Below are 21810 nucleotides of genomic sequence, written 5' to 3'. Positions count from 1 at the left end.
TAGTTACATGGTTGGTATTACTATGCTGTGTGGCAGTTGGGTCTCATGGCATTGTCCCCATGTTGTGTTAGAGTCAAATAATTCTTTTGCTACTTTATAGGTATCATGTAAGAGCAGGTTTTGTTGCTTAGGAGAAAGTCACTGTAACAGGTAGGTAATTTTCCCTGCCCTCCTGCCCAAATGGTGTGTTTATGACAGCCTTTTTCCCAGTAACAATTTCCTGAAGCACTGGCAATTTGGTGGTGAAAACATTTAAACATGGATATTAGGAGTTAAGAGTAACAGAACTATTTTTAATGAACCTTCTCAAATAACACGTATTATTGTAATCAGTCAACAGTGTCCATAGTATTTGGCTTTTTGGAGAAATCCGGATGTTGACTTTTTTTGCTTTAATAGCTTGACTATGCCTTGATTAATGGTCTTGTACAAGTTAAAGTAATACAGATGTTTACTGTTGTGTACAATAAGCTGATGAGTATTTCCCAGTTTGTAGTGGATGTTTTTACAGCAAAAATACTCAATTTATAAGGCATGGCTAAAAATGTGCTTGTAATAAGCTAGCTGTAAGTCTGGGGTTTTGCTTCCTAGCTGTATGTTTTTAGAACATTTTACAGATAAAAGGTATCCTTTAGCTATTGAAATGGTCCAGTATTTATCCTGTGGTGAATGTACTCTTACAAATCTAAAACTATAAGTAAGTCCTTCTGTTCCTCAAGAACCACAAATTAGATAAAGTCGTAACACTGTGTCTTGTAATAATAACCCCTTTAAGGGCTCTAGAAAGAAGCAAAATGGAATGTTTTTCGAGAACTCAAAAAGAAAGTTTGCAAGAGTCCTCAGAAATAAATGCCAAGAGCCCAATTATTATTTTTTTAAATGCTGCAGAACAATTTCTCCAATATGTAAGAAATCCAACAGGGAACATATTACAAGGCCAAAATAGACCAAGTAGTACTCGGATGCAGCCTGGAGACTGTTAACAAGGACACATACTTGGTCAAGTTCTTCTCTTTTTGGGCCGAATTCAGCATCTTACACTTATCTGAAATAAGTAATTTCCTTCACTTTCTCTCCCCTTCTTCAGGCTGCAGGTGGCCAAGACACACTGTCTGCTTGTGAAGCTCTAGTAACTCTAATCAAAAGCTGTGTCTGGATGAAAGCTGAATTCATGAGTGGCACGGTGCAACTCAAGATTTATGGCAGAGGTTGCATGGATAGCCTGAGTGGATGCATGTGACACAGTTAAGTGCAGGCATGCCAGGGCTGGAATATCATTTCATGGAATGTACGTGAATTTGAAAACTGTTGCTTTTCCTTTAATTTCCCCTTTTTGTAACCTCACTTCATTTGTTTTCTTCTACCGTGTATAGTAACGTATGCCTTTTTGTATATACATGGTACTCTCAAAGTGCATTCTCTTTTCCTCTCCTGTTTTTCCTTTTATTCTTCAATGCTTTGTAAACAATTCACTCCCTTCTCAATCTTGCTGGCGATGTATGTGAGTTAATGTCATTTTTCAGCTTTCAGGTGCTAGCACAGTGATTTCTTACCACATCACCTCTTCCTAAGGCTTGGTCTGCTGCCTTTGGTTCCAGATGTGAGACTTGCCTGCTACGGAGAGCTTCCTTCTTTCCCTAAAACTTCATGTGTAAGGAAGTAAGGGCTTCTTCACATGAGTAGTGGCAGAGATACTCAACTTCTTCTGCTTGTTCTGCCAAGTCTTTTGAAATCTGGGGTAGTACAGTAGTTTTGGTAGGATTTCTTTTGCTTTTATTTGTTTTTTATAGCGAAGAGATGCATCTGGCCTTTAAAACTGGTATTTCACCTTTGAAATACTGTATCCTCTGGTTGTGTCATGAGCCCTAAAGTCTCCTTTCCCTCCTGTTCTGCCCCTCCTTCCACCATGAATGCCAGTATACCTAACTTTTTGCTACCATCTTAGGAGTCTTTCTTCCTGTGACCCATTCTGGTGTCCATAGAGGGGGAGCAGTGCTGTGTCCATGTGGGATTGTGTTTCAGCTGGTAAGCCCTGGCTAAGACTTACATGTGAGCATGAGAGCAGTTCTGTTGTTATATGGGACTTTACATGACCTGAGCTCAGTCTGATCGTGAGCTGTAGGCCAGGTCCTGAGCATCTCTATCGCTCTGTGTGCACATGGTCTAACGAAGCAGACCTGTATTCCCTTCCGTGTATCATAGCCTGGGAGTCAAGCGGGTGAGACAGGTTGCTTTGCCCTAGAAAGCTGCCCCTGTTGCCCATTAAATGGCCTGGACCACCAGCTATCATTTTCAGCCAAAAAATCTTGACCTGTGTGTAAATTTCTAAAACTTAACCTACATCCTAAAATAATTTCAGGAGCTCTTCAGCGAACTGCTTCATTTTTACTGTCTTCTTGCATTTTGGTTATTTAATAAACAAAGCAATTGCTGTGAACAAGCAAGCCTATGGTAGCAGAAAATAGGAGTTATGTTTGTCATCACTTTTTCTTCAGTAACACTGTCTGTTGTAGCATGGGACTGGTCATCTAGATTGCTGCTCAACTTAAAAAATTAGCTTTCCTCAGGCATTTGAGTTTAGCTAAGATTGTTTGCTGCTTCTGGCACCTGTTGAAAGGAAAAGAATGAAATTAGTTTATATGTACAAAATGAAGTAGAAGTTTTGTATAATTAGTTTTTGTAAGTTTTTGCTTTACTTCCCTCTGTTGCCCTGTCCCAGTTTCAGTTGAGATAGAGTTAATTTTCTTCCTAGTAGCTGGTATAGTCCTGTGTTTTGGATTTAGTATGAGAATAATGCTGATAACACAGTGATATTTTAGTTGTTGCCAAGTAGTACTTATACTAAGTCAAGGACTTTTCAGTTTCCCATGCTCTGCCAGGTGCACAAGAAGCTGGGAGGGGGCACAGCCAGGACAGCTGACCCAGACTGGCCAAAGGGCTGTTCCATACCGTATGGTATCGTGCTCAGTATATAAACTGGGGGGAGTTGGCCGGGGGGCAGTGATCACTGCTCGGGGATGGGCTGGGCATCGGTCAGCGGGTGGTGAGCAATTGCATTTTTCATCACTTGTTTTGTATATTGGTTGTTGTTGTTGTTATTATTATTGTTATTATTATTATTATTTTTATTATTATTATTTCCTCTTCCTTTGCTGTGCTATTAAACTGCCTTTATCTCAACCCATGAGTTTGCTTTTTTTTCCCCCCTATTCTCTCCCCCATCCCACCAGCAGAACAGGGAGGGTGAGCAAGCGGCTGTGTGGTACTTAGTTGCTGACTGAGGTTAAACCACGACATCCTCCAACACTCATACACACGTTTTTCTGATCTGCCTATAGCGTTCTGGTAACTATGTGATTTTCTGGACTGCTGAAGCCGTGCAGCCTCAGTGTCGTATCTGGCCACATTCAGGGGCCACAGCCTGGCTGATGCTCGCAGGATGTATAGCTGGAGAGAAGCTGACACGTAACATCTCCGGACGCGTGTACAAGCTTAGTGTACGTGAGCTGCAAGTGCCCTGGGTGTATGTGAATTTTGGTCCCCCTCTCCAAGTGCTGTGTCAGTTCAGGAATTTGTGGTTACACTGGCTTTTGGCCTGTTAGCGTATGTGGTATGTGAGTTCATTTCCTGCACTTCTGCCCAGTCCTCTCAATTTTTTCTTTGCTTCTAATTAAGCTAGCCTTGGGCTCTCAAGTCTGCAGGGGTGGGATGTTTTTTAGTCCATCTGTAAACCTGCTTCCTTGTTTTTTGGTTAATGAAATAATATTGTGTCTTGTTCTCTTGGCATTAGGGAAAGTATTTTACTGGTTGTCCAAACTTTTTCCTCTTCTAATTGCAAACCATTTTTACATCTTTCAAAACAAAAATCTTTGTGTTGCAATGCAGTTTTTCCATCTGATGATAGAATTAAAATAAAAATCACTTTTTAAAAAAAAATAAAGCAGCAGTTAAAGATTTAGGTGCAACAGCTGATACTGAGCACGTGTTAGTGGTTGGGCCATGCTAGGTGCACTTACTGAGTCCATCTTCTGGCTTAGTTTCACCAGAAAGGAATCTAGCACTGGTGCTCAGAGACTGCTCAGTGATCAGGCAGCCAAGGACTTTGGGAGGTTCACTTCAAAAGCTCATTCTTTATTCAAACTAAAAGGCCAATATGGACATACCACGTGAGACCTTTAAGAAAGTCCCATCATCTGTATAATCATTTAAACGGTTTATGGTGTAATTTCTATTGTAGTGGCCAGACATGTGCCCTCTGTGATACGAAAATTCATTTCATCAGTGCAGGTTGTGGCTCTGGATTATCAAATGGGAACTCCAAGAGGGAGCGCAGGGATGGAGCCAAGGCTTTCTGTAAGTCAGGGAAGACAAACTTAGGGATATTCACTGCATGTCAGTCAAGTACTGACATGATGATGAGTATGTAAAATCAAACATTAGTATTATTGAAAACTTTTTGATAGAAATGGCTAGACCAGGTTGCCTTTTTGTGAAGAAAAAGCACTGAGAAAGATCTGTGTTGAGGGGAGAAAGTTACTGAGTTAAGTTTCCAGAAATAATGTTTTTCAAAGGATGTCTGGGACACAAGATATTTCTCTGAGTATAAAAGTAAACAATCAATTTTTATATTCCTTGAGTAAAAAAATCTACTATATTTACTTCCCCCCCCCCATTTCATGTGACAGTGCTACGCTGCTATCTGGAATTTTCCTTGATTGCTTGTAATGCTATGTTCTTTGGTCCTGGTGCATACTATTATGGGCAATGCCACCACTCCTGCTTCCAGGGAGCTAGCTCTTGTTGGAAGTACTGAAAATAAAGAGCTTGCCTATATTATGTGTGGATCTGATGCCTTCAGTTATTTATTCGAGAAACTTTCTTTGCTCATTACCATATTTCAGCAGCAGAGTATCTGTTCTTATTATTACCTTGTTGTGGTTTTTAAGTGTTTTTTTTTCCTCCCTGCATGTGAATTTTGTGTGCACAGGGTGAAGTGGTGAATGTGTGTGCTGAAGAGTTATTTTCTTTCACTGGGGAAGAGAATGCAGTTGTGGTCAAAGGTAGTTTAGAATTGGTCTCTGAGGGAACTGGAAAATTGATGAACCTGCTTGATATTGTGTATGCTTGCTTTTGACACTGCAGAATTGTTATAAAAATAGTCTCCTGAGCAGGCAGCACCTTCTGTCCACTTTGCACAGGCTTGGGGAATGCACGAGGCATAAAGGCAGCAGAAAGCTGGGTGATAACTGTGGAGATGTAACGGTAAAGCTGTAGCATGACTGAAGAAATCGGGAAGCACCACTGATTATTTGTGAACACTTTTCACTTATGGGATTAGTATAGCGGCAGGAATTGTTGATAGGAAAAATCTCAATGAGAAACTGTCCTAAGGCAATATCCTGTGGCAATAGGATACAGCAATATTGTCTTGTATTCTACTAAGGGACTAGGAAGCAAGGATAAAACCCTTGTTTGTGGTGTAATAAGGAAATAAGAGCAGACCACGTTTTAAAAGTCTCTGGTGGAAGATGCTAGTTATGTTTCACAGCGCTATGTATGTTGTCTTGCTGCCCTTAGAGATAGGCATTGATGGTGTGCTGTGGGATTTATTTTCTTGCCCTGCACTTAGGGGCTTTCCCTGCAGGATGTCTGTATATATTGTTGACTGACAATTCATTAATTTTTACTTTGCTTCCTATGTTCCCTGAAGGCAAACATGCCAGACTGCATTCTGCAGCGCAGTCTTTGTGCTCGCTTTTGGGCAAATCCTAGCTGTCAGCAAGAGAACTTAGATGTCCTTAGAAGAAATGGGAGGCTGTGCTTTAGGAGATGATCGTATTGTACAGTGGGTTCTTGCTATTTGAGCAGTGATTAAGGAGTGAAATTTCAGGTAATGTCATAATAGTGAGAAATCTGTAGATGATGTTTCTTAAGTCCCAATCTCTCTTTGGCTTTTGCCAAACTTTTTGCCTCTTTTTGCTTTGAACTGCATAACTCTGTTTATTTCCAGTAGACAGGGCTTGATGTGTCATCTGAAACCTCTGGGTAGTTTCATACAGCTGGCATATTTGTTTTCTTACAAAGTCAGTAAAATGCTGATGAGACTAACAAGGGCTTTCTCTACCTCCTCCTAGTTTTGGCCAGTTCTGTTCAGGAATATGTTCACGTGATTGGGAAGAGTTTCATCCATTTAGTGTCTAGTAATATAAGCAGTGTCTTGTAACTTTGGTAGAGGCAGGTAAAGGGTAAGTAAAATCTTTGTCAATAGACTCTGTTATCTAGAAAGGTGCTCTGAGGATAACGGTCTTTTTGAAATCCTCGCTTCCTCACCAATAGCTTCCCAAGCCAAACCTTTATCAATGTAGTATTCAAGTTTTTTTTTTCTTCTCTTCTGACCCACCCACTCTCCTAACATTACTGACTCATATATTTTGTTGGTGGCTAGGTGGCCACCCATATCATGAATAACATGTGTTAACTCTGGTCTTATTCGGGTACCATGAGCACCCACTGATTAGATCTGCTAATATTCTGGAGTTAGTAAGATTTAAAGGAACAGTTTTGTTCTGCCTTTGCATTACTGGTTCATGTATATAAAGATGTTGAGCGTATAAAACTGCCAATTCTTGGGTTTCTTGTACTAGTCTGTAAGGAGTTAGAGCTATGCTTGCTGTGGGTTGAGCACCGGGAACTTTAGCACTTTTCCATTAGTTCCTGTTTCATCCTAATGAGCTCCGGCTTTCTTCGGTGATGCCAGCCCCTTCTGAGTCTGTCTGAGTTGCTGTGCCTACGAAAGCCCCGTTAGCAAGTTCAGAACCATCTGACATGATTGTAATGTCTTGATCCAGCACTTGCAAGTTCTATTTCAATGTTCTCGCAATATTCGGTTTTCTTGATTACACTGACAGGAAGTGTCTCACTAGTATGTGGCAACCATAGATGTAGAGGATGGAAGGAAAACCTGACAACGAAAATGCAGATGAAGATTACAGAGAGGGATCTGAGTAATACAATGCCAATAAATTATTTTCACAAGGGGTGTATTTATTTTCAGCTGCTGATAAGATCTGAGAAGTATGTGGACTGTCATTTAATTTCTCTGTAATTCTGCATGTTTTTTCTGTGTAAGTGCAGCACTGAGGACTTTATCTGGAGTGTTCATCTCCAGAGCACATGAGCACATGGCTCTGGACAATTGAAAGAAATTAAACAGTACCAGAATGGTTGTGCCAGAATGGTACAGAATTGGTGTTGGGGGAACCCTAGCCTAATACTCTCCTTTTTTCATTTAAAAAAAAAAAAAAAAAAAGAAAAGAAAAGAAAAGAAAAAAAGAGAGTAAAGGCTCTGTTTCTTGATGTATTCTAGGATTGAATCCATTAATTTCAAGTTGCACAGCAACTCACTTTTTGATTTTGATCCAGGCAAAGCTGAAACAGCTTGTACAGAGGTCTACTGTATAGATTCACCTGCCTATCCAGTTTTATTATTTTCATGTCTTATAATTGGGTTTCCAGTTTGTACATCCCGCTGAGTATTGTTTCTACTTCCTGTATTACTCAAGATACTTTTTGAGAATATATTTGATATTGTTCTTAATCTGATGCTATTACTAAAAATTGCCTACATATTACAGAACAATTTTAGCATGTATATACTAAAGTTTTATTTATGAAAGATGTTGTATCTGCTGTAAAATATCTGAAATACTCTTTTCAAGGTTTACTGCTGATTTCCAAGAGTGAACACAGTTTTATGTAGGACTCTGGCTGGATTTGTGTGCATCAGAATCTGTCTCATGGATACAACAAAACGTTTTATTTCAATATGTAACCTTTTACTTATGTCATGTAAAACAAACAGGCAGACAAATATAGGTGCCATTTTAAAAATATACTTAATGTGCTAGTCAACTGTTAATATCCACAGTCTCTCTGGTTTATGCCCCGGGCACGCAGAGTATTTGGAAATGCTAATTCCTCATTTTGTTTTGCCTCATTTGCTTAAACATGTGAGTAAACATGTATGTTTTGCTCCAACATATTATGATTTCTCTTTACAAGAATGCTTGCATTGTTTTTCAAGGGGTAGAGGGCCTCTCGTTTTTACTGTTTCTTCCACTTCCCATGGTCTTGCTTGTGGCTTGTCCATATGGTAGGGGATTTCTGTGTTATTTCATTAAATGTTGTCTTCACATAGGATGGCCTCACCCTGCTGTGTTAGCTCTTCCATGATGTATGTCAGGCATTTAAGTATGATGAAACCCCTTATTTATGGCACACAAATTTTGACTTGTGTTTTTAGGAAGTCAGAGCCAATTATTCCACAGTTGTTGTTTAGAATGGTTTTCTAAATGTAGCCTGATGTTGATGGCCAACATTAATAATGGGCTCTTCCCTGTAGAAGTAATGTCTTGTGCCTTGTAAGTGTAACTGTTTCAATTACTTTAATCCTTTTCTCCAGCTTTGTTTTCCCCTTCAAATCCAATCAGTCACCTGAGCCTCTCTCTTATTGTGTCCATCTTGTTGCATCAAATACTAATCCTTTGGTCTTGCCTGCAGGGTAGGGCTAAATGGTGAAAATCCTTCTCCATCTGGTTTATTAAATGAGAGGTGCCAACTCCTGTCTCTGCTCTGCCAGTGATGCCAGCTTTGATTACTTGCCTGTTGTCCTCTCCTTCAGGCACCTTATACTTTCTCTCATTTTGTTTCTATATTTAGGAGGGTGGTGCAAACCTGAAGCCATAACTTTGTTCTCTTCCAACTTTCCTTTTTGAATCTGACCTTTGATTTGGTATTTATAGATTGTTCCCATATGTCGTTAGCTGGGTAGGTGCCTAGGGTCTGTGACTTCTGCTAAACTGTTTCACCATTACCTTGCTTTCCTAATCACTGTCTACAATACTCCTGCACTGGCTGTCTAATATGAATATTGCAAATACTCTGTAAAACAGAGAGGGATTGTCTTTGATATGTTCCTGTTCTTTACTATTAAGCAGGGTTGAGCTTTGATGGCAATTCCTGGATTTTTAATCTGCTGTGATCACAAAAGAAGAACATTTATTCTAAGAATAAGAAACAGAAAGGAACCACATAGTTTCTGATTTACTTATTTCTATTTGGATTTCATCACATTAGTTTGCTGGTGACTGTGAAGCAAACAAAATATACCTCAACAAGAGATATTGAAACTATTGTACTGTTTAGCTCTGGAAAATCCAGATTGATTCTAGACATTTGTGCACAGGACAACAAAAGATACTTTTGTCAGATGAGGGAGAATAATCGTGTGAATTAACTAAAACCACAGATTCTGAAGTTCCATTCATCACTCTGCCTTGTGTCCCTGTGGGATCTTGAGTAGCTCATGGTAATTTCTCTCTTCCCTGTTTGCAAGCAGCGGTAATATTTTTTTAATGTTTATTTAGTGTAACATTTGTACATTGTTTACTGTAACGAAGACAACATTAAAAGTTGTCTCTTCTAAACTGCAGTTAGGTAGTCAACAGTAGATTCTGCAATAATTTGCCTGTGCCAAAAACAAGTAACGGTTGTATTATTACATAGCAGTGGGTTGCTACTGCTGATAAATAATCCATTATATAACCATGGGTTTTTATTATGAAATAAAATGTAGTGTGTTTGATTAACTTCTGCTAGATTGAGATTTCAGGTTGACCTAATGGAGATCTGTGGGAAGGCTCTGGCAGGAGGTGAATGACAGAGAATACAGGTCGTTACCTTGGAATATCGTATTTTCAAATGTAAATATTTAAAAACAGTTGGTTGACTGTAGCTCACAGGTTTGGATTTTGAGTTCAATTCAGTATCAACTCACTGTGAGAGAGCTGGAACTGCTGGAAAAAGCATGAAGGAGCTGGAGTTTCATAGAAGTACAAGGCTTTTTCTTAGTAACAGTACTTAATCATCAAGAACAATGTGAACTTTGGAAATCAGGTCCCAGGATTCAAATGTGATTTTGCCAAACGTCTCAGGTTTGGAAAGAGTGAGCTCACAGGTGGGACATAAGGGAGGTTTTAGCTGTACTTCTATAATCTGTATATTGCTTGCACCTTTTCAGGGAGTAGACTGTGATCCTTCTTTGAGGAGGGTCTGTGTCTCCATCTAAGTATCTCTCCCCGCGGTCTCCAAAGAAGGAAACAACAGCTTTCAGGGCTCCCAGTTTCAGGCTCTGAGAAGGCTGCAGTTGCTGCTGGGGGAACATGGGAGAACCAGAAAGAATGTGAAGGGACCAGGCAGCTTGAGTACACGCTCTGTATCTCCAGAAAGGGCATTAAAGGGATCTACATTTGCGCTCAAGCCCAAAGAGCTTGAGCAGGGATTCAACGCTGTCCAGATGCAGCCAGCACCTGGAGTCCGGAATCCTGGGCTGCCGGGTTCATCTGAGAGACCATCCAAGGCTGTAACTCCACAAAACTATGTGGTTTTTTTCCACTCTTCCTTTACTTAGTTTATAATGCTGACAATCTAGGAAAACAGAAATGGTGTGCTGCAGTGTCTGAGAGAATTCTAACATTTCAGTCCTGCCAGAAATGCGATGTGAATAGGCATACCCATGAGAAAACTTCAGCAGATCTACTTGGAATAATAAGTGCAGCTGCAATTTATGATTTTAGAAGCATAACTGTTTTTCAGTGCCTAAAACTAGGTTTCAGTCATGTAAATCTTTGTATGGTACTTCTCAGTGACAATCAGTGATGGATTCCTTTAACCCTTTCCCATATAGATCAGTGCCTTTTATTCCTTGGGTATTTCAGTGTTACTTAGTGGAATGGCTTAAGAGTTAGTGAAAAGATGGCAGAATTCAGGCAAGTGCAAAAAGATGGCAAGGAATGGGAGAACACCATTGTAAAGCATGAGACTTGCAGGTAAGGCTTGTCCATAGAAGTTTCCTGAGAAAGGAAAGGAGAATGCCGTTCGTTCCTCTGAGGGTCTCCCCTAAAGGTGTCTAAATTGAAACGACAATACCAAAATTTAAAAAAGAATGATTTTAAATGCTTAGATCAGTGTCAGCTCATCATGTGATGTGCTTGGCTGTATATCTGTATAAACAGAAGATGTATAGAAAGAGGATGTTATTACTCTTAAGTCAATCTAGCTGATTAAAGAAAATGTAATGGGATTTCAAAGCACTCAGGTCAGTTTAGTATGCTTGAGTAACTGTTGGGTATTAGAGAAAGTATCTGTGAAACTTGAAGGGGTTTTTAGTCCAATTATGTTTGTGGCTGAGAAGTTCTAACGACAAATACACTATTTTTTCCACCCCCACCTGGGTTTTTCAGAAGGATGTTACAGGGTTAGCAGGGAGCAGAGCTCATGAGCTGGACAGCCTGGCTGTTGGGGTTTCAGAAAGATGCTCCTCGACAGGTCCATCTACCCCATATGTTTGACAAATCATGACTTTCCAAGGAAGAAGATGTTTTATCAGCATTTTTGCAGCCCGGCCACTCAGTAGTTTCATAGCTCTGGCAGCAAGAAGTGATACTGTGTGATTAGCAGTGTACCATGGGTCATTGTCAACCATCAACTAACTGTTCATTGCAGGTGAACAGTTCAGTGATTAAGTTGTGGGTCAAGCACTGTCGTGTTAAACCAGGACTTTTGTTAATACTGGTATTAATCAGGGTATGGGCTACATCACAAGATTCACCTGCAGGTCAGTGAACCTTTATCTTCATGTACATGAAACTATTAAAAGCCTGCTTTGAGGGCTGGGTGTACAAAGGCCTTGCAAGCTGCAAGTGATCTTTGGGCTGCACTTACAGAACAACTGCTTTAAACTACGTGATAAATGGTTATGAACTGCACACCTTCAGAGTTGTTCTGTAGAATTCAATATCTGTTTATAGACAAGCTAGATTTGAAACAAGTGCCATTTCCGGTGAATAATTTAAGTTACTCCACTATGCTTACACAGAAGTGTAGTACAGAGTATTTTAGAGAAACAAATTTTCACTTGACAGCTACAAGTTAATTCAGCGTGTGCGTATTAGCTTGTAAAACACAGTTCTGCTTCTACAATTACATGATACACTACTTTCTAAGTAGATACAGTTTTTTTAACAGGTTTTCTATTTATGTTATTCATGAAATTATATACATGGTCTCAGTGTTAACATCAATCATTAACAATCAGTAAGATAATTTTTCCGCATAGTGTTTTTCACGGGGGAAAAATCATTCCTCATTAGCATTTGAACACTGGGAAGAAAATTCCCGCTTTTTATTGTTACTGTCTTGCAGTGTTGCACTAGGTGGGCTTCACTGGTTTTGTATTCTGAGCTCAAAGGCTGTGGTGTGTGCACAGGTCTATGAATGCAGGTGGCTCGCTGCATGCCCTTCCTCGTGGAGGCTGTCTGAGCAGAAGAGTGACACCCAGGACAGATGGGTGAGGAGCAAGCGGGGAAGCCCCCGGTCCCCCCTGACAGCCCTCTTCTGGAGCTACCAGAGGTGAGCTCTGAGAGCTGCGGCATTTGCATGGCTGACACTTTTCAGGTAGTCTGGAATCTCGTCATGTCCCTAAATCCACTTCACCATGTCCACCGCCACAGTTCATCTGATCTGACTGGCTGTGTGCCTGTACCTCTTGGTTAAGGTCCAAAAGCATTTGTGTATTTAAATTTATGTACAGACTATAAAAATGACGATCATCATTGTACATTCCAACAAAAGCCTCCAGCCTGCTACCTTTTTTTCCAACATTTTCCTCAGCAACATGGATCAACTAATGAAAAGGAAAGAAGATTGCATTGTTTCAGACAGTCTCTCTTCCAGCAGAGACTCTCCTAGGAACTCTTTATTAGATATTAAAGAAATCCATAAAATGTAAGAGTGGGATTGAGAATAATCTTTTCTCTCCCCTTCAGCAGACGATGAAGGAGTCAGTGTATCTCCAAGATTAAATAGGAAGACCCCAACCCTTCAAACAGTAAGCAAAGTAGTATGAATATATAGAATGTATTGAAGAGCACGACAACTTTATATCTAAAACAAAACAGTGAGAAAGTGTTGCCATTTGATGGCAATTTCTCTTTTCCTTTTGAGGAAGGAAAATGACTTGAATTCTTAAGACTTCACTATTTTCTGGGGAAACCCCTACCTTCATTTCCTCATGGCAGCTGCTGTGCACCAGCTGTTCTTCCTGCATGCTCCCAAAGAAACCAGCAGCATGGGAAGATCCACAGAACTGATTCAATCATTCTCCCACCCATGGTTTGCACTGGAAAGATTTTTTTTTATTTTTTTTTTTTTTTTTTTCAGCCTGACACTCTTCATTTCCCAGACTCAACACTAATTGCCAGGAAAGGAGCTGTTCAGAGGAAATATGTACCTATTGGGACATTTTGTATTTCATCTGATGTAGATTATGAAGCTTTTGGGAGAATGTGCCACAGTCAACAAATGCAGCTGGGGAAAGAGTGCTCACGCTTGGCATGACATTTTGCCGTGCTGCTCAATATTTAGTCCTAGTTCACAGGAGTTATTATAATGTTATAATAAGCTTTAAAAATATATTCTGTTGCTAAAAGGAACTTTTCTGTTTACAGTGGATTTCAAGTTTGAGACTGAAAAATTCAGGGTGTATCTGTAACTTTGGAGCGACAGGCAAGACTTGCCTGAGTTTTGAAAATAAAAACATACCATTTTATTGGAGAATGTGTTTATCAAATCAGTGTAATACACTATTAGATGAAGTATCCTTATCACTTAAGCATTTACATTGTGTGAGCGTCGTTGCATAGTATGTGAACTAGATAGGGAAATATAACCATCAGGTGATGTTAAAATAGTTCCTTTCACGTGGCACGACTAAAATCTCTCACTTGAGGGGAAAAATAAGTGGTACCCCCTCTGTATTATTTTTACTAACATACTTTTTATTCTCTTGACCTGAAATTCTGTTTTATATTTGAACAGTGAAAGTGTTGGATTGTTTAATAGAACATCAAAAAGGAGTGTAATATTCTATAGAAATTAGATCTGTGGGAGTAAAAGAAGCATTTATGTAGTGAAGATGTTTCAGAGTTTCAGTTTTCTCCACAAAATATAGGGGCTCACCCAGATAAGTGTCTTGCAGTGGCTTTTGGGTTGCTCACTGCTTGAGACTGAATCCAGTCAGGCCTTTTGCTCTTTCTTCTCATATCCAGTCAGTTTTTAAAGCCTTTTTTTTTTCCCCTTTCTGTTGAAGTTGATGGAAGATTTGCCACTGGCTTTCAGTGTAAACAGGGTTATACTCACAAACATCACAAAAGATGACTAGATATCTCCATTTCCTTTCTTCTATTTCACTCCTGGGATTTACTTCCATGCTATCTATGGTGATAGTACCTAAGTTATTCTACTGTCTAGTTTTTTACTTTTAAAAGCTCTCCCCTTTTATCCATCTACATAGTTGTCTTTGGTGCTAAGATACTGTTCTTTCTCCTGCTGTCTTCAGAAACTTGTTTCCCTTCTGACATTCCCATTTCTACCTTATGAGTTTTTTTCTAGACTGCCCTTGTATTCCTGTTGACCCTTTTACACTTTAAAAATATATCTCCATGAGGCTTTGTTTGCATTGCCCCAGCCTAATTTAGCTATTCCTAAATACATTTGAGTTTAAGATAGGTTCATATTTCAGTTTTTTTATGGAGTACAGTGTCCAAAGAGTGTACTGCTCTGAATGGTGTGCGGCATGGAGAAGGAAGAGAAAAAGAAAAGCTCCACCCATGCCCTCTTCTCTGAGTTTAAAACTTTCCCCTGCCTCCTTTCAGACCTCGCTCACCTCTGTTTACCTCTGTGGTCAGCTGGTTAAAAGGAAGAAGTTTTATGGTGGGTAAGACCAGTATCTTCCATCCCTACCCTTTTCCTTCAGCTCACTGAAAGTGTTGGCTGTGTGTTACCCTTTACCATGACCATCTTTTGAAAGGAGGAGGAACCTCCCCATACTGTCCCCTAATACATTGTATTCAATGCCAGAGGAGGCTCAAGTTTCTGGTGTGACTTAATGTATATGCCTGTGCATGGGAGAGCTTGACCTTCCCCACTACTTACTGTCTGCAGTGAAGCAGAGACTTGGAAGCACTGATATGGTGATTGATCCTACCCTGAAAGCTCTGATGCCTCTTCACACCTGTTTGTGCCTGATAATTTTAATGTAAGAATTCATTATCAACAATAACAAACACCATTACCAGAGGAGGTACGAAGGCCAGATCAATATTCTAGACAGCTAGCTGTTATTTAGTTTGCTTATGTATCACCAGCCCTGTGATGCCTCTTTGTCCGATTCCCTGCTTTCCAAATAAAGAAAATGGGCTTTTTTGTTGTTTTGGTTTTGGTTTTTCTGTTTGGATTTATTTATATCCTTCCCATAGGTATAAAATATAACATCTGTTTCCAGTGAGGTTTTTATGATTTGTCCTGTGTGCTCACTGGTCTCTGGTGATAAAGGGGTCACTGAAGATATAAATATGGCTTCTGCTCAAGGCTGTGAAGCCAGGAGTTCAACAAAAAATCATGAAGCCAGAAACGTTGCAGCTGCTGGCAATTAGGATTGTCCTTGGCGCTCCCTCCAGGAGCCCTCTGCTAGCATACCTATGGTAGCGTGCGGCAGGCAGCTGTGTTCTCACAAGGCGGGGATGTAAACACAGGAGGAGGGAGCTTGGTTGTTCATATTGAGCAGAAGGAGGCCAAGCAGGTGTGTGACTCAAATGGTTCCCTCATGGTATTGTCAGCTGCTGGAGAGTCATCCTCGTGTCTGCAAGATGCAGAGAGTTTCTTTTTCAGTTGAAGAGCAGCTGATGCAAGCGTCCATTTCCTGCAGACGTTTGGAAAGGGTTGTGCAGACTTCTCTACTTTCCCAGCAGTTGGATAGTCCCAGGGTGGATTTCATTGGACTTGCTTCATTTGATCATTTTACCATTCACAGTTGTTTTCTGCTTCTTGTTTGACAAACCATATCTAATTATGCTATTTTTTGAAAACTTCTGTGGTTATCATAGTATTCCCTTGGTGCGTGTGGTACTGGATATTATAATGAAATACAAACATATATGTGTTAGTTGCATTCTATAGCCCAGCACATATGTAATTGCGTCAAAACTATTATGCTTCTTTGGTAAAGTCTAATTTTAATGAGTGCCTAGCACTGATTAGATGCAGTTTTCTAAATGTTAGTTTAAATGGAGTCCATGTGGTAACAGAGTAATGCTGTGCTCTTTTTTAAAGGGAGTTTTCCTTGGTAAGGCCAATAGTTTCTGGAGTCTTGTCTTACACTTCATTACACTTGTGCAGATGCTAGATCAATTAAAGGCTGGTACAAAGTAATCTGGAAGAGACTGTATAACTAGACTCCAAATATTCTATCCTTGGTAACAGACTGCTATATTATTTAATTCCATATTTCTACTGCATTGTATTTTTGCTCCTTAGTTTCTTAAAATTTTCTGTGCATGTTCATATTGTGTTTCAAATTTAGCAGTCCTGCTATTATTTCAACTTACTATAAACCAAGAAATCAAATCCTACAAAGCCAATATAAGAAGCAAACAAAGCAAGAGAATCTTGGGACAAATGATGACAGAAACACAAAACTAGGCTGAATTGATTTCTTTTGTATTTTGCCAGGTGGCTGTAAATGGGGAATAGTCTTGATTTTATTTTTAAAGACCTAATTCTTCTGAGGAGATTAACAATACTTTTGACATTTTGACTAATTCTGTTACAGTTTGGCCTCTCTATTCAGATAATGGTGAGAATCTTGAAAGAATGTACACAGTCTGAGTGCGCACAAGGACAGGTTTTGTTTTGTAAGGACTTTATGGTGCTGGAAGAGGGGATTTAATTGAATGGAGTTAAGCCCTTGCCATGCTGCTCTCGATGAAGAGAAAGATAGAGGAGTGAGGCACTCCTGAGTAGCTATTCCCTGTAGCTAAGCGTGAGATCAAGATGTACAGTTTCCCTTCTGTTTTGCTGCAGGATGTTCCATCACTCCAGTAAAGTGTAAAGCTTTGTATGTGAGGGGGGTTTCTGTCATACGGAGAATATACAAGTGAAAAAACAGAACCAAAGCATGGAATGATATGAGCCTATTACCAAGAGTTAAGGCTGTGATCTTAGTATGGGTGTAGCTAGTGATGAGTATAGTCATGGTTCCATTCAGGAATGTATTTTATGATTTAAGGCAATAGTAACAAACTAGCTGACCTGCCAGGAATGTTTAGTTTACATGTGGTTGGTACAGTGAATATGGCATGGGTCCTGTAGATTAGTAGGCGGTCATGTGTGTATTTAGAGTTTCACAGTGTGTTTGTACGAGTGGGTAAACTAAAGATACTTAGACAACATTTGTATTTCCCAGCCCTAGATGCTTTGTGAGGTTGGTGTGAAGAATTGTGCACTGCGGGGGGTGTGTGTATGTGTATATACACATTATGGGTGAAGTAGATCTTTGTAAGCTTTTGTATGATCAAGTTTTGTTTTGTTTTCTTTTAGTCATGTTAGAGTTCTTGTTATGTCATGCTTACTTCTCTGTTTAGGAGATTGCTATCTTTGCATGGGGCTTCAACTTGAAATGTGTTTTCCATCAGAGCATCCAGTTTAGCTTGAAGCACTGGTTCTTACACAGTTTCTTTGTTCTTGGGCATTTTAGCTTATCTTAGAGATAAGGGTTGGTAGTGCAGGAACGAAGTAACAAGCATGCGAGGTCAGGTACCACAGTAACAAGTACCGCAGTAACTGACCTGACACCAGCAGCACATCTTTTCATCCATGCCTTTTAGTTTCTCCACATTTGATTATTTTGCCCAGAAGAGAAACTAACTAGCTGCATCTTGACTTTTTTTATCCTTCCTTTACACTTTTCTGTAGGATGTAAGCCACAGCTGTTTCTTACTAGTCATTTGACGTACGCTTCTAATAGGGAAAATGCTTTATTTTTTGGAGCCTTTCCTCTGCTTTGTTATTCATACTGTGATGCTTCTCTTAAATACTTTCCAAGATGTGAAATCTAGGTGTTTATCAAAAGCAAGACCCAACCACTTTGTCTGAATCTCGTTAGCTGTTGAACAGGAATGTTGAGACTGAATGATGATGAGTTTTTATTAACATGGATAGGTTTATAAAGGATTAACCTAGCTAGATTTGTTCAATTTTTTAAGTAGTTTAAATATGAAGATGAACTGATCCAGTAGATCTACAATCAGAAGAACAGGTGCTTTTGTTAAATTAAAAAAAAAAAAAAAAAAGAACCGCCCACTCCTTCTCCTCTACTGAACACCAAACTATGGTATTGGAGTATGGGTATGTTTAGATATTAAATGGCCTAATTACCCTTAAAGTTTTGCGAAACGAATTCAGGCTTTGCTGGATGACAGCGTTTTCAGAGAGAGCGTGGGTTTGAAGCAGCAGCAGCTGACGTCGCTCCCAGGTGTCCGTAGGAAGCGCCAGAGGTGCGCCTCGCTTGCCTGTAGGTACCGGTGTTGCAAAGATGAATGCTCATTCTGAGTCAGGATTGCTTTGTGATCTCCCTAGCTGGTTTTATGTGAAGCTTTTCTTTTTTTTTTTCTTTTTCAAAGGGCAGGGAATGGTAAATGTGAGTCAGATTTTTTTTTTTTCTTTAGTAAAATCCTTTTCTTTAAAAAGAGTAGCCACAAAGTGGTGTTTGTTCAGACTCAGTGAAAAAAAAAATTTGCCTTGCCCACCAGCACCAAAATTCTTTCTCCTGAACCACATCCTCTTTGCCCTATTTGGAGCCAAACTCAGGACTGCTTCTCTTCATCTGTTACACACAGAGTCTGCTAGTAATTTCTTTTCTGTTTTGTTTAGTTAATTCTTGCTCAGGTCTTGCCATATGGTCAGCAGCCTTTCCAGTTTTTGGTTATCTCTGCATAAAAGGGGCTTAATTTACTTTACTTAGAATTTTTTTGATGTACTCTTTGACACTTTATTAAGCAATTTATTATGTAGATATACTTAACACATGGCGTGTTTTGCAGGCATGTAAACTTTAATCAGATATATCCCAGGATGCTTAGTGTCTGCCGCAAATGTTTGGATCATGTGTTATGTTGGACAGCGATATATCAGTCCTGTGATAAGGACTGTGATATATCAGTCCTGTGATAAGAATTGCGATACTGCCTTGTGCTTTTGTACTGGTAATGCTTAGGGTCCATTTCCCTTTTTGTAGCAGTCATTTGGACAGTCATCCATTCCCTTCAGGTCTCGATATCGTCTGAACAGTTGCTGCCTCTGGCTGCCTGTGCCAAAATGTCTTAGTTTGGGTAGTTGGGTTTACCTTTATAATCTTGGCAAAATAGTAGTTTGAGCATAAAAATGGCAAGACTACCAGGTGACATCAAGGTTTATTTTCTGGGCTAGCTGAGGTAAATTTTGTACCTGCAAACGTTCATTCATTTGAGGTGTGTAAGCATGCGTGCATCTCAGTGGGTTGTCAGAAGCTTTATTCACAGTTGTGGTAGAGCGTTGGGATTAAGCATCTGAAAGAAATGTAATTGCTACTTACATTGCAGAAACAAATACAGTTTTAGGGGTTTCTTTTGTTGAGCATCTGGGAAATAACAAGGGGAGTGCAATCAGTACAGGTGATGATAAAACTTGAATTACTGCAATTCAGCGTTCTGGGCATGTTAGTGCTAAGACATAATCTTGCCAGAAGACTCAGGTGAATGGATTCATTTAAAATGAGCAGAAACTGTTTCTGCTCAGTTATTGAATGTAGGGGTTTTTTGGACCGTTAATACCTGAAATTGTCATCTCTTTTTTTTTTTCCAGTGTGTTGTGTATTTTATGTTTTTTGGAAAGTCTCCTCATTAACATGCTAGGTATATTCCCAAACACTCGAAGAAATATTAAACATATGCAGCAAATTGTCGCAGTTTAAAAGTGGGGGTGAGGAGGGCTTTATTTTTTTTTTCAACAGGGACAAAAGGAAAGAAAAAAATATATAAAATCTGAACTTACAAGTCTACGTGAGTTTATCCCACTCAGGGAGGATTATGTGGCACAAGAGATTCTGAGTACCAGGGCAACTCTGTTATTTCAAAGGTGAGCTACGGGTCACCCGACTTGCAAAGCTGCTGAGAAGAGGCACCGGCCTTCGTATGAAGTTCAGCCATAAACAACTGGGAGCAATAACTTCCTAAACTGTTGCCACCTAATAAACAGATCTGTCTACACTCTGAGGCAGCTCCTGTAAGGCTTCTGTAACTGATTTTTAGTATTTTGTTTTCAAATAAATGTTTTTACGTATCTACTCTGCAGGTTATGTTATTGATTACAATATGACTTGTTATGATTGAGAAGGATTTACTCTTCTAAACAAAGAGAACTGAATAATCTCTCCCATTTTAACTAATCTAGATCCTTAGAAAGGGGATATTGTCCTTCCTCTTCACCACCTCTTCTCCAGGAATGACGTGGGTTTTTTCCAGTTTAGAAGACTTAAAAATCCCCCAATTTTTTTAAATTTTTCTCTAAATGTATAGAAATATGTGCCTGCTACTGTAAGTAGGCTCATAGGTGAGGATTTTCACGTATTGCACATGATCCTGGGCAACCGGCTCTGGGTGGCCCTGCTTGAGCAGCGGAGTTCGACCAGATGACCTCGACAGGTCCCTGCCAACCTCAATCTTATTATATGGAAAAATAGTATTTTAATTTGTAACAGTTGATGTGAAGAATGCCTGTAATCTGGTTTGAAAGCTTCAACTCTAGCCCTTCTTCATAGGGTAACATGTAGGTAAAGATACGATTTAGCTTTAAAGGGTAACGTGTAGGTAAAGATATGGTTTAGCTTTAGAAATTTCCTTTGGAAACTTTATTCACTGGCATTTCACTGATTAAAGTCAGAATTCAGTAACTGAGACAAATAGACAAATAGCATATTCATACGAACATTGAGGAAGCCTCTATATGACTGAATATTTTAAGTATATTGAAAATGTCTCTTGAGTAGTGACTGAAATGTGAGAATTACAAAGTAGACATGAAATAAAGGGTTGCAGATGTATTATTTCAGCTTACAGATTTACTGCAGAGGATGACCAGGACTGAAGAGCTGCTTATTCAGAGTTTTACCCTAATATTTCAATGTGCAGTTCTGAGCTTATTTTAGGATTTAGGACATGTAATTGCATAACAGTTGATTTCCGATCATTATTGTGGTATCAGAATGGTTCTCAAGTGTTCATTGAGTCTGTCCTCTTGAAACAAAGAGTATTTTTATTCCTTTTTTTTTCCTGTCTGTGAAACAAAAGAGTATTTTTATTCCCATTTTACAAGGGGGAAATGAAGGCAATGAATTATTTAATATCGGGATTATTTGTGAATTTGGGCATACATCTAGATCCTGATTTCTCTTTGTTCCCACACGTGTTTTTTTCCACTGTATCTGGCTTCATATACAAATTCACTTCAAAAGCGTTGACTTCAGCTGCAGCTGTAATGCTCAGTACTTCTGCAAGTCAGATCCAAAGATCTCAACAGAAGCACCAGAAAATGAGAAATACGTAAATAATGGCCAAATGTGAAAAAACATTGAAGGAACTTGTTAAGGAACTTGTCCATTACCTTTTAGCGATCCTGCAATGTCAGAGGTGGAATCACTCACTCCAGTTAGCTCTGCATGCAGTGGTGGTAGAAGGAGCCTCTGGAAGGGAAATAATTGCTTTAAATAGTCATGAAACTGTCTGCAGCTTTCTGAGAGGAAAGAAGTCACTCCATACCTCACTGTGAATGTCAGAGGGACTTTGTGATTATTTGTTTTATTTTTTTCCCCTTTTATCTCCA

At 39.5% G+C, this 21810-nt stretch overlaps 1 protein-coding gene across 3 annotated transcripts in view; it reads left to right on the top strand.

Annotated features, from left to right (window-relative positions):
- The window catches only part of CPQ (carboxypeptidase Q), a 164172-nt gene that overhangs the window by 41478 nt on the left and 100884 nt on the right, over positions 1-21810 (top strand). The gene's annotated exons all lie outside the window — the stretch shown is intronic.

Source organism: Platalea leucorodia, assembly GCF_965183815.1.
Source record: "Platalea leucorodia genome assembly, chromosome: 1".
NCBI classification, from domain to species: Eukaryota; Metazoa; Chordata; class Aves; order Pelecaniformes; family Threskiornithidae; genus Platalea; species Platalea leucorodia.
Note: the sequence above shows the minus strand (reverse complement) of the source record. Positions and strands in the feature narration are given on the sequence as shown.